Here is a 12,884-nt window from a genome sequence, read left to right as displayed (position 1 = left end):
CTGAGCTGGCTGACTTCTGTTACTTTGTATCAGCAGCTATCTGTCCTCCAAATCCCACAATTCCCTGCACACGTGATTTCAATAATGAAAAGAACACCACAGTGCAATGCATTGTGGGTTATGTATTCCTGCATGCTGTCTGTAAACTGTGGAGAAGTTGTTACAATTTGTAACATCAGTGTTTAGTCCCTCCTTCCCTGCCAGGATTTCAAATGATGCAGAAAAAGAAGAACTGTTAAACTGCTGGATTCCAGCATAGAAAATGGCATTTATTCATACTTTTTGAAGAAACCAATATTAGGGGTTTCTGTGTTATGTAGGCCTCTTTATCAAATTTTATCAAAGTTCCCCTTTAATTTGATATAAACTATCTGTTGCTCAAGTATTCATTTTGGGGTATAGTTTTCCTTTAAGGCAATGGCACAGAGGGTGATTGCTTCTTTTTTGGCACTTGTGCAATCTGCCATTTGGAACTTTGCAGGCTCCTATATTAATAACAACATGATGGGAAAAACTACAGTCCTCCAGATGTCCTTGAACTGTTAAGTCTAGGGTCCCTCCATGCTTCCGATAGTCATCATTAAATAATATTTTTAAATAAAATTATAATATAATATTAAATAATATTTGGAGGGCTGTCGGCTGCCCAACATTCTTTTTTTTTTTTAAAACTGAAAGTTTTATTAAGCATTTTCATATATGCAACATCACATATGTGGGTATATATAGTATGAAAATAGGAGGAATGGGAAGGGGGGAAAAGAAAAAGAAGGGTGAAGGGAAGGGGAGTAAAGTAAAAAGTCTGTAGATATACAGTAGGAGAAAAACACAAGCAGTTTGGCTGCAGGTCCTGCATTCAGAAAAGAGAGTCCATAAGTGAAAGTGTCCATCATACATCCAAGGCGAGGGTGACTTAGAAGTTGCATCCTTCAATACGTTGAGTCGTGCCAATGTAGTGAGGGTTCCCCCCTAGTTGGAGTTAGACGTGCAGAGCCAATAATAATTGTGGATCATGTTCGTGGGCCAGCCAGGGTAGCCAAATCGCATCGAAAGCTTCCATGTCTTCATTAAGCAAATGCGTAAGTTTTTCGTTTGCTGCGATGTACATTATTTTAGCTCGCAAGGTTGCTAAAGAGAGTGTAGGTTTCCCCAACATTCTTTCTATAGTTCCTAGTTCCCTGTCAACTTTTCTTTCTTAGATTCACCCATATTGCTGGTCTTGATACATTGTGGGTACTGAAATCAGTCACAAAATTTGCAGCAGGTCCAGATGAAAAACCCAGCATATGTTAAATGCTGACTGGTCACTACAGATTATCAAACCTGGTGCAATATATTATATTGCCTTTATTATGTTTACAAAAAAAATCTAAAAACGGGATTATTTAAAAAAATATTAAATACATACATTTTTATGGAATTCCCCTTTTTGGAAACTAAAACTTATATGAATTAATAGAAAGGATAGCAGCGACTAGCATTTCGTAATTATGGCCCTTTCAGGATCACCAGTTGAACAAATGTTCAGCACTAAAACGTGATCTTCAAAATCAAATGTTCAATATCCAATTACCAAAAAGTGAATTGCAGCTTCCTGAATCGGATATAGAAGTAAGAGTCAGATGCAGTTACAGATCGTAATAGATACTTAATACAGTAGGGTTGGAAGAACACTATGCCTGAAAAGTTCCAAGTCTGTTTTTTATAGTGACCACACCTAAATCACAAGAGGAATCTTGGGACATTGTAGACACAAGTAACTGGTGTAAATTTACATGGCCTACAAAGCTTGTGTTAATCAGGAAATCATTTCATAATGATCCCATCCAGTGTTATTCTGAACACAGACACAAATAATGGCTACAGTTGCTGTGGGGGTGATCAATTAGATGATAGGGGGAGAAATTATTTACAGTAATGTACAGCTGAAGACTAGATGCATGCCCTCAATGTATGTAACAAACTGAGATTTGCAGTATAATGTACATTTATTTTTTTTTGAGAAATTAAAGTGGACCTATCTCCCAGTCATAAAAAGCTGTAAAATGAAAGTCCGTTGCAAATGAAAATTGAAACCAAAATTCTTTTTTTCTTTAAAAGATCCATAGCTTTTATAAACTCATTTAAAATTTTCAGCTGTCAATCATATATTGCCTGCCCCTCCTCTCTGCCTCAGGCATAGAGGCAGGGCAGTCACTTAATTTCACTTTCCAATCAGTTTTTCTTAGATGTCACTGCCCTCCTTACATTCCCCTTCCCTCTTCACACTATATAATTGTGTAGGGTACCATACATGGGCATTAGGTCCCTCATTCTGGCGCATACACAAGATTTTGGGGTGATACACAACTTGCCTTTTCCACAAAATGGCACCTGCATGCTTACTATGATTGTGAATTCCAAGACTGAAGGAAACAAGATTTAAATAATAAATATAGTGTGAGTAAAGTTTATTTTGCTCAACTAACATGACAGAAAAGAATTTGTAAAAATTTCTTGGGAGTGACAGGTCCCCTTTAAATTGGGGACAAAACAGTAGAACAAAAGAAGGGAAAAATCATAAAAGAATGGAAAGCATTTAAGAGAAAAGAGGAGGAAATCAGGCTACTGGGTCTAGAAATAAATGGGTCCCATTGTCCCCCAAGCAGTCACTGCTCAGATTACCCAATAGAATAAAACTGACAAAACAACCCACCAAAGAGAATATGGCAGATTATATCTCTTAAATATATATTTAACCAAAGGCAAAATGGGGGGGGGAGATAGGGGGGGGCTAAGTGTGTGCAATCCACTACACCAACCACAAATGAGAAACCAGTGGGTGCATCTCTAACCCTTATATGGCTCAGTGCTGTAGGTAATACAGAGTGTAACCATAGGCCTTGCGTTGAGACACACAGATGCAACAGTTGAGAAATGTCTATAAAACTTGATGTAATGTTGGTCCCTTTTTAGCATATCCTGCTGTGCACCCCTGTTCTTAGCTGCATAGACCTCAAGGGACAAGTGGGTGGGGACATGCCTCACTGATTAGAAAACAAGGCAGTAGACCTTCCAGCAGGCACTTCCGCAAATGAATAAATGTAACTTAAATCAGATCATCAATTTTTTTTTTATTCTTTTATAACTCCAGCAACCGGAGTGATTCACTGACTAATCCCATACTCGTACAAGCTGTAATATACATCCTTATAAACATTGCTTAGTGTTGAACAAAAAAGCTGTAATAAATATCCTTAGAGATATTAAGAACAGGGATAGGACCCGCTATCCAGATTGCTCGGGACCTTGCGTTTTCCGGATAATGGATCTTTCTGTAATTTAAGTCTTTATTCCTTAAATCTGCTAGAATCTCATGTAGACTTTAAATAACCCTAATAGGCTTCCAATAAGGATTAATTATATCTTAGTTTGGATCAAGTACAGGGTACGGTTTTATTATTACAGAGAAAAAGAAAATCATTTGGATTATTTGGATAAAATGGAGTCTGAGACGGCCATTCCATAACTTTGAGCTTTCTGGATGATGGTTTTCCGGATAACGGATCCCGTACCTGTATTTGTTTTATTACAGAAGTTATGATATATATTTATCATTTATATTTATTTAACATTACTTCACATCGCTTATCAGAGGGCTGAATTATAAACTAGCTTTTACTAACTAGCTTCCCTGAAGGTGCTGCTCATTTGTTTTACACTTCTACTATTGCCTCTAGTAGTGCTGTACTTGCAGGCTTGCAGCTAGTAATGCTGTACTTGCAGGCTTGCAGCTAGTAGTGCTGTACTTGCAGGCTTGCAGCTAGTAGTGCTGTACTTGCAGGCTTGCAGCTAGTAGTGCTGTACTTGCAGGCTTGCAGCTAGTAGTGCTGTACTGCAGGCTTGCAGCTAGTAGTGCTGTACTTGCAGGCTTGCAGCTAGTAGTGCTGTACTTGCAGGCTTGCAGCTAGTAGTGCTGTACTTGCAGGCTTGCAGCTAGTAGTGCTGTACTTGCAGGCTTGCAGCTAGTAGTGCTGTACTTGGCAGGCTTGCAGCTAGTAGTGCTGTACTTGCAGGCTTGCAGCTAGTAGGTGCTGTACTTGCAGGCTTGCAGCTAGTAGTGCTATACTTGCAGGCTTGCAGCTAGTAGTGCTGTACTTGCAGGCTTGCAGCTAGTAGTGCTGTACTTGCAGGCTTGCAGCTAGTAGTGCTGTACTTGCAGGCTTGCAGCTAGTAGTGCTGTACTTGCAGGCTTGCAGCTAGTAGTGCTGTACTTGCAGGCTTGCCTGGCCACAACCTTCATCGACTCCCTCAGCCCCACTATTGTGATTAGTACAAAAATCTGAAAGGGTATGTGGCCTAGCAGGCCATAAAGCATGTCATGAAGTCTATGGAGGTGGTGGCAATGGTGGCAAGTGAAATCATAAATAAAAAGGACAATACCTTCACAATTTCAACAGTCACTATTTCAAGTAGCCCAAAAATGGTTTTAAAGGATGCAAAACGCTGACCCCGCTAGCTCCATAGTAAGCTAACACTAACAGGCTTCATATGCTATTCAGGAAATTACAGTGTTAATCTATTGGGTGCATTAGGGCTACTTAAAAATGCAGCACTTAATGCTCCGTGCTTTAATAAGGCAGCGGTAATGTGTTTTACATTAAATATGCATTTCCATAACCTAGATAAATGACACATTCAGGTGTTAAAAACATTTTCACTCAAAATACCATAGATACACAAATTACTTTGTCCCAGGAACATAAAGCTGCCATACCATGAACCCTGCAGTCAGCCTTATTTGTTTCTTAATCACAAGCAGTTCTACTGCAGCTCTTTCAGATGCTTCCTTTACTAGCATGAAGCTCCACCCCTTTCTCTTTTCTGAATGCTCCTTCGCTCTCTTTGACTGTGAAGTAGTGATATGCTAAAAGAGCTGCAATTCAGCTGCTGGGGATTTCAAAAGGGAATAGGACTGAATGCAGGGAGAATGGCATGATATTTTGGGTACCATTTAGAGTAATTGTTGAGATATTTATTCTTTAATGCTTTTTACATATAAGGATGTGGCATACTAAGCAGTTAGCACTTACCTTCACAGAGCAGGCATGTGGCTCATGATCTAGAGAAGACCGTCAGCATTCTGTATTTCCACTTAGACAACCCTTATCCCACAATGGTCAAATTAACATCACATATAAGGAAGTCTGTGAACCTCTTCACACCAGCAAAGGTTTATAATAATAATAATCCACAAAGCTCAGTGGTCCCCAATCAACACGAAAGCCGAAATCAATCTGAGCAATCGTACATAAAATTCAAGCCTTTAAAGTGGTCCATAAAGTTGTCTACAGAAGATGATTAAGAAGAAGAAGAAGAAGAACTTAAGATGATGCCGTTGTGAAGGTCAGATAGTGTCTGCTGTTGATGTCCCAAGAAAGCCTTATACCCAACTGGAAACCTAAAGAGAAGAAATTAATTGATTAGTTTTAACATAACCAATTTGGCCTTTAAAATAGCTTCTAATGGTCGACCCACAAATTAGCAGAATGTTTTTATCATGGGGGGGGTTACTAAACACTGGCTTCAGGTAAGTCCCATCTAAGCCCTGTAACTAGTAAATAACATTCATTTTGAGGAGGCAGCTTTAGAGCTATATGCGCATGATGTTTCCCCCAACAGTGGTACATAACTACCATGTGTGACATTGTGTCAACCCTAAGCAGATACAGCAAAGCACACAAACTGACCCCTGCAGCTGTACTTCTTGTCTGCTACATATTTGAGATCAGCTTTCAGTAAGCATAGCTAAATGCTGCTTCAATATCATCTTCATAAAGCACACCCAGACATTTTGGCCAAGAGATGACAGTATCCCTCTGGTGTCCAAGTTTTTGATACCGTGGGAGTAACCAGCACTTGCATGTGGTTGCCAAAGACCAGAGCAGCAATAATTCATATAGCAACCACAATAAATGAAGCACATGGCTTTTGGCATGCCAGGTTCAAATGGTAAAGTACTGCTTGATAATGTAACGTTTCAGCAACACTAAATATATTTAAGAGAAATGGCACCAAGAGGGTCCTAAATTGTCCCACCACAGATCTGCACCTACCCCTAATGATAAAATATAATCCCTATAAGACTGTAATGCATCTAGTTTGGCTGATGGGGGGCACAGTAAAGGGGCAAATCAACAACCAGATATTTTTATTGGCCACTCCAAAGCAGGAGTCAGCACTTTCAGATGCCAATAACTCACAACATCACATATAAGGAGATATAAATTGTTTAAACCCTCTACCTCCAAGATGGTCTCTGCTATGAGAAGTGCTTACAGGTGGCCTTGATCTGTTCCTATAAATTAGGTTTAGGAGGAGAGAACAAGATAGCCTGAGGTGTAGTCATGTGGATGAGTGCCAAAAAAAACACATTTGTATAATGAAGCCCTCCTGAAAGATTCTCTAAAAAATTTCTGTTTACCGGTACATTTAGCACTGCAGCACCTCCTTAACTAGGAGGTTCAAAGCAAGAACCAGTCAAAAAATGACAAGCCTACTAATCCAGTAGGAGTTGAGTAGGTTGTAGTCTGCCTTCTTTGGGTCCAGTATTGATTCCTAGACTTAATCTGGGTACCCGAACAAATCCCTGCATTAAAAGAGAAGAATGCCAAAAAGTTCATGTGCATATTGCACTGTGCTCAAATAAAATATTCCAAGACAAAAAGGCTAACTATCTTTTTCTGTTTCGTTAAGAAATGCATTGTTATGTTGTGAGCTAGATCTGCTAGGTTCCTTATCACAACTCAGCCTGATCCCAACATTCCAGCATAGAGAATCATTGGCTAATTCACTGAAGGCAGAGTAAAGCTAATACAGTTCCAGTTAGGGATGCACCGAATCCAGGATTCGGTTCGGGGTTCGGCCAGGATTCGGCCTTTTTCAGCAGGATTCGGATTCGGCCGAATCCTTCTGCCCGGCCGAACCGAATCCTAATTTGCATATGCAAATTAGGGGCGGGGAGGGAAACCACGTGACTTTTTGTCACAAAACAAGGAAGTAAAAAATATTTTCCCCTTTCAACCCCTAATCTGCATTGCAAATTAGGGTTCGGATTCGGCCGAATCTTTCACGAAGGATTCGGGGGTTCGGCCGAATCCAAAATAGTGGATTCGGTGCATCCCTAGTTCCAGTAGAGTCCCAGTTCCAGGATGAGTTTTCCAATAACCTGGCAGAGAAAGTCCATCATTTTGTTTGCTCAAAGACATAACACAAGACACTAATGGACAAAGCCAAACGGATTAGCTACACTCCATTTTGCCGTCACCCTAGTAGATCACCATCGCTACCAACAACAAAGCATGATGGAGCAAGCAACATATTTGCAAACAGTAATAAATGCTGACAAAAAACAGAGTATCTGACCTATCCATTGTAATGCTCTTTGCTTTCAATAAACATCGCCTGACTCCACAAACACTAGTGCTGCAACAGTATTAATGAAAGTATTGCTTCATGGGTTCATGGCACTTCTACACTCACAGACTGAAGCTTTATTGAGCTGCCTCTTACAAGATTCGCCAGTTTTAAACTAAAGGCCAGCGAGTTGCATTCACATGTAAATCACATTAATGACAACTTCTGTGCAATGACCAAAACCAATTAGTCACAATTTCTGCTAATCGGTTTACTTGCTGCTGGAAAAGTCACCCTGACTTCAGCAAAAATTTAAACTTAAGACCAAATATTGATAAGAGTTTGTAAGCAAAACCCAAAAGTCAATAAAGGCTTCATCAAACACATCCCACTACTTTTCATAATAAAGGGGTGGTTCAGTATAAAAATAAAAACTGGGTAAATTGATAGGTGCAAAATAAAAATGTTTCTAATATATTTAGTTAGGCAAAAATGTAATGTATAAAGGCTGGAGTGACTGGATTTCTAACATAATAGCCAGAACTCTACTTCCTGCTTTTCAGCTCGCTTGGTTTCCACTGATTGGTTACCTGGCAGTAGCCAATCAGTGAATTGAGGGGGGCACATGGGTTATAACTGTTGCTTCTGAATCTGAGCTGAATGCTGAGGATTAATTGCAAACTCACTGATCATTTATGTCCCATGTGGCCCCCCTTCAAGTCACTGACTAGCTCAGAGTTATAGAGCTGAAAAGCAGGAAGTTGTGTTATGGCTATTATGTTAGACATCCAGTCACTCCAGCCTTTATACATTACATTTTTGGCTAACTAACTATATTAGAAACATCTTTTATTTTGCACAACCTATCTATTTATCCAGTTTTTATACTGAACTGTTCCTTTAAGTAAACTTTTCATATGTTATAGAATGGCTAATTCTAAGCATCTTTTCAATTGGTCTTTTCCTTCTTCTGACTCTTTGCAGCTTTCAAATGAGGGTCAACCCAGTAAAATATTCTGCACAAATATTTGGCCAAAATCTAATGCTGAATATTAACATATTTAAATCCAAGCATAACTAAGCGAATCAAACTTTGCTGTGTATTACAGTATTACAGTGGCAACAAGACTTTAGACTTTGGTCAAGCCCAAATGGTTCAGTCAGACTGCTGGTAACTGACAGGGGTGCAGGTGTGCCAAAAGCAAATGACTAATAATGCTGTTTAGGTCACTGTATAGCGTTCTGCCCAGAGCTGGCCATATGGCAACAGATGTCAGCACCCCAGGGTTCCCTTAGTGACTAGTATGTGTTGCTTGATTCCTGGCTCGTTTGAAATCTGCCTTCTGCTATAGTTTGCCTTTAGAGAACCATGCTGGAGATAGATGTTGCTGTGTTTAATAAGGCCAACACGTTGTCTCCTAGCTATACAGTCACAACACCACATAGTAACATAGTAAGTTAGGTTGAAAAAAAGACACACATCCATCAAGTTCAACCCTTTAAGTCTATATATAACCTGCCTAACTGCTAGTTGATCCAGAGGAAGGCAAACATAATTTGAAGCTCCTACAATTTGCCTCAGAGTGGAAAAAAAATTCCTTCCTGACTCCAAGATGTCAATCAGACCAGTCCCTGGATCAACTTGTACTATGAACTATCTCCCATAACCCTGTATTCCCTCACTTGCTAAACACCATCCAACCCCTTCTTAAAGCTATCTAATGTATCAGCCTGTACCACTGATTCACAGCTCTGTAAAAACCCCTTGTAAAGCAAATATATATATATATATATATATATATATATATATATATATATATATATATATATATATATATATATATTTCTTATAGATGGACCCGCACTCCAAATTCATGTGAAAAAAAGGTTTTTATTTGTTCATCAATACATCACTTGTGGATGCACGAGTGATGTATTGATGAACAAATAAAAACCTTTTTTTCACATGAATTTGGAGTGCGGGTCCATCTATAAGAATTATACATTTGAATTTGACCCAGCACCCACAAACAGAAGTTGGAGTGCAATATATGGACAAACAATCCCTGTTTAAAGGGTAAGGCATTTTTCAGTAGCAGTATGCACAAAATGTCTCAATGTCTTAAATATATTGATAATGGGTTGAGTGCAGAGGACTCTTATATTTGTCTATATGTATTTTGTGATCACACCCTCATTGCACCACCCCCTAATAGTTATAAAAATTAGTGGTGAGCACAACTTTCCCTTGTTTGTTATAGTTATACAGGAGCAGTGACCAGTTCCATGTTGTAACTCCCACCCTTCCCAGCTATAGTCAGGTAATCCCAAAGGGCAGCCAAGTTTGGGAGTTTTACTTTGAAAGCAGCAAGTAATTTGCAGGTAAAACTTAGTCCCTGTGTAAAGTGTATAATGAACCAATAGAATTCTTAATGAATCAGATGCAATTTGAGCGTAGGACTGGCCAGATATGGGATGACTTTGACGTAGTTGGCCAGCTTAAATATTTTGCAATATATGGACAAACAATCCCTGTTGTTTAAAGGTTAAGGAGAGAGAGAAAGAAGTTATAGGAAAGCATAATGAATATACACAAGGCAAGAACGGATAAAGCAGCCTATGTACCATCATACTGTATATATTTTATAACAGGTATGGGACCTGTTATCCAGACTGCTTGGGACCTGGGGCTTTCTGGATAAGGGATTTTTCCGTGATTTAGATCTTCATGCCTCAAGTCTACGAGAAAATAATGTAAATATTCAATAAACCCAATGGACTGGCTTTGCTTCCAATATGGATTAATTATATCTGAGTTTGGATCAAGTGCAAGGTACAGTTTTATTATCACAGAGAAAAAGGAAATCATTTTTAAAAATTTGAATTATTTTGATTAAATGGAGACAAAGGGAGATGGCCTTTCCGTAATTCAGGGGTTTCTGGATAATGAGTTTCCAGATAACGGATCCCATACCTGTATAACAATTCCTAATATAGTCATCCCATTCTGAGCAAGACTGAGCTGTAGTAAAACCACAAGTATCGAACCAGCAGCTCCAGCTGCCAAGTGCTTGTCTCAGTTTTCTGCTGAGCAATGCAATGCTGAGAGCGGAGTCTGCAGGCCGGTACAGCAGTGAGCTCATTTGCAGGCATCCAGTGGGAGGTGAATAAGCACATGGAGCGCAGCAGTGCAGGGTGGGATACAGCACAGAAGGGATTTCAGGACTGTAGCAAAAGGGAGAAGTCTAACTTGCCCCAGCTGGTGGCTACCACCAACATGCCATATGGTATTACTGTATATGTAACTTATTTCCCAGTCCCTGTGTACATTACACCCTATGAATGATCAACCTGCCCCTATCAACTTAAATTACTTGCAGTCAGATAACACTTGGACTTTTAATGCAACTTAAGCCACGGCCCTGAATTCCACAGTTACAATACAATTTGTTTATACTAATCAGTATGTTGCCTTTGTTTTGTCCAGGGAGTGGAGTGAGAAGAGAGCAAGAGAACAAGGCTAAAGCCATTTCACTCTACATAAAGCTTTATCACTTTCTATTGAGCAACTCTTTTCTCTACAGATAACCCATAAGCACAGAACCTGCATTATTTATTTTGTCTGTCCGTGGATCCTCCATCATCATACACACTAGGGAGCATCTTCTGTAAAAAGGGAGGGGTGGCCCCAGGGAATGCAGCATTGTGGAGGTGCCCAAATGAATGGAGAAATACAATACATCAATCTGTGGTTCCAACCCTTAGCCTGAGCTTGAAGCTACAACTGCCAGCACCAGCCATGGCAACCTACAGAAAGAGTTTTAGCAAAAGCAGGAGACCAGACAGCACCAGTGTATTTCATGCACATCTCTAACAACTGCTCCATCTACACTTGATCCTTTGTACCCCCAGATGCCCCTGTGATGTTCTGTCCAGCCTGAGGGGAGGGGAACGGTCAGGAGGCTAATAAACATGCACAGGGACATACAGGAATCAGGAGGCTGATAAACCGGGACATACTGGAATCAGAAGGCTGATAAACCGGGACATACAGGAATGAGGAGGCTGATAAACAGGGACATACAGGAATCAGGAGGCTGATAAACAGGGACATACAGGAATCAGTAGGCTGATAAACAGGGACATACAGGAATCAGTAGGCTGATAAACAGGGACATACAGGAATCAGGAGGCTGATAAACAGGGACATACACTAATCAGGATGCTGATAAACAGGGACATACTGGAATCAGAAGGCTGATAAACAGGGACATACAGGAATCAGGAGGTTGATGGGAGAATAAATAAATGTGCAACTAATTCTGAGTCAATAATAAATAAATGAGAAGTGGAAGGATGTATTTGTTGGGTTGTGCAGCTGAATAATGAAAGTGAAGGCAGGCTGGTTGCCGGGCAGGGGATGGAGCGGCAGGAGCTCGTGACATTCACAGAAGGATCATCGGAATGTCAGAAAGCGGAGTGTTTCCCCCACACTGCGACTATGGCAATAGAATAAGGCGCTAGTTTGCGCACACAGGCTCATTCTAACGGTCTCTGTTCATGGGCTCGCACAGCGCTGTCCCCTACCTCTCCCCTTGTATCCAACGCTGCCTCGCCTCTCCGCTAGGACAGAATAGGAGCCGGGCCAATCCTGAGCGCTCCGCTAGGCGCTACTCCAGCAGGAAGTTGTGGGGGTTCCTTGCCAAGCCGCTCCTGCCCGTCCTGGGCCTCACTCTTGATGTCTCAGCCGCACGGCTAATAGACAGGGACAGTAGCGGCGGCAGCAGCAGAAGCAGAAGGAGGAGGAGGAGGAGCCGCCCCGGAGCCCGCGCCCTTTCACCCCGGAAAAACTAAGTGATGGAAAGGGGTGGGGGCAATTACTGGCAGCTTGAAGACAAGATGTCGCTGCTTCCGCCCTCAGCGTGACATCACGGGCGGCCTCGCCTTCTTCCTATAACAAAGCTTTATTGACAGTGTTCATTGTTCGCCAGAACCGGGGGAAGAAAAACTGCTGCAGCTCTCCCTTGCTCAGTGTTGGGCCGGTTTAGAATGAATGTGTGCGGCTGCCAAGAGCCCCTAGAATTATAGGGCCCTTATGGGAAAACGCTTATACAGACGTATTTTCTGGCTTTTTAACGCGCGCTTAAACGAATTCACGAATTTATTCTCTTACATTCTGTCTGGTTGTGCTCATGAGCGTTCTGAGTTGCGTTTTACTCCATGTGCGTTTCAGGGTAGGACTACGCGGACTTTTTCTGAGCGAGCCGACGCGCTGCGACAAATCGCATGCGACGGAAATAAGGTAAGAGATAGAAATGTGCGTTGATCTGCCGCGACACTACTGCAGCGTCTGCATCTGACAGTTGTGTCGCATCAGATAAACGCGACAATTCTATCTCTTACCTTATTTCTGTCGCATGCGTTTTCTCGGATTGCGCCAAAAACGTCCGTGTAGTCCTACCCTCGGCGTTAGTTTAGAGTAGACGCAG

General features: G+C 41.0%; 1 protein-coding gene across 11 annotated transcripts in view; it reads right to left on the bottom strand.

Annotated features, from left to right (window-relative positions):
* epn1.S (epsin 1 S homeolog) overlaps positions 1–12,285 on the bottom strand; it is a 50,428-nt gene extending 38,143 nt beyond the window's left edge. For 2 of the 11 annotated variants that reach the window (XM_018226858.2, XM_041570428.1), the window contains exons 1-2: positions 11,983–12,283; positions 5,073–5,440 (exon numbers count right to left, since the gene is read on the bottom strand). The gene's annotated coding sequence lies outside the window, so the exon portion shown is untranslated. Of the gene's footprint in view, positions 1–5,072; positions 5,441–11,982 lie in introns of all 11 variants that reach the window. The other 9 variants (XM_041570427.1, XM_018226862.2, XM_018226864.2 and 6 more) reach the window with 7 other exon arrangements.
* Between the last annotated feature and the right edge of the window lie 599 nt (positions 12,286–12,884).

The sequence above is a fragment of the Xenopus laevis genome, chromosome 7S (genome assembly GCF_017654675.1).
Source record: "Xenopus laevis strain J_2021 chromosome 7S, Xenopus_laevis_v10.1, whole genome shotgun sequence".
NCBI classification, from domain to species: Eukaryota; Metazoa; Chordata; class Amphibia; order Anura; family Pipidae; genus Xenopus; species Xenopus laevis.
This window is presented reverse-complemented; position numbering and strand designations above follow the sequence as displayed.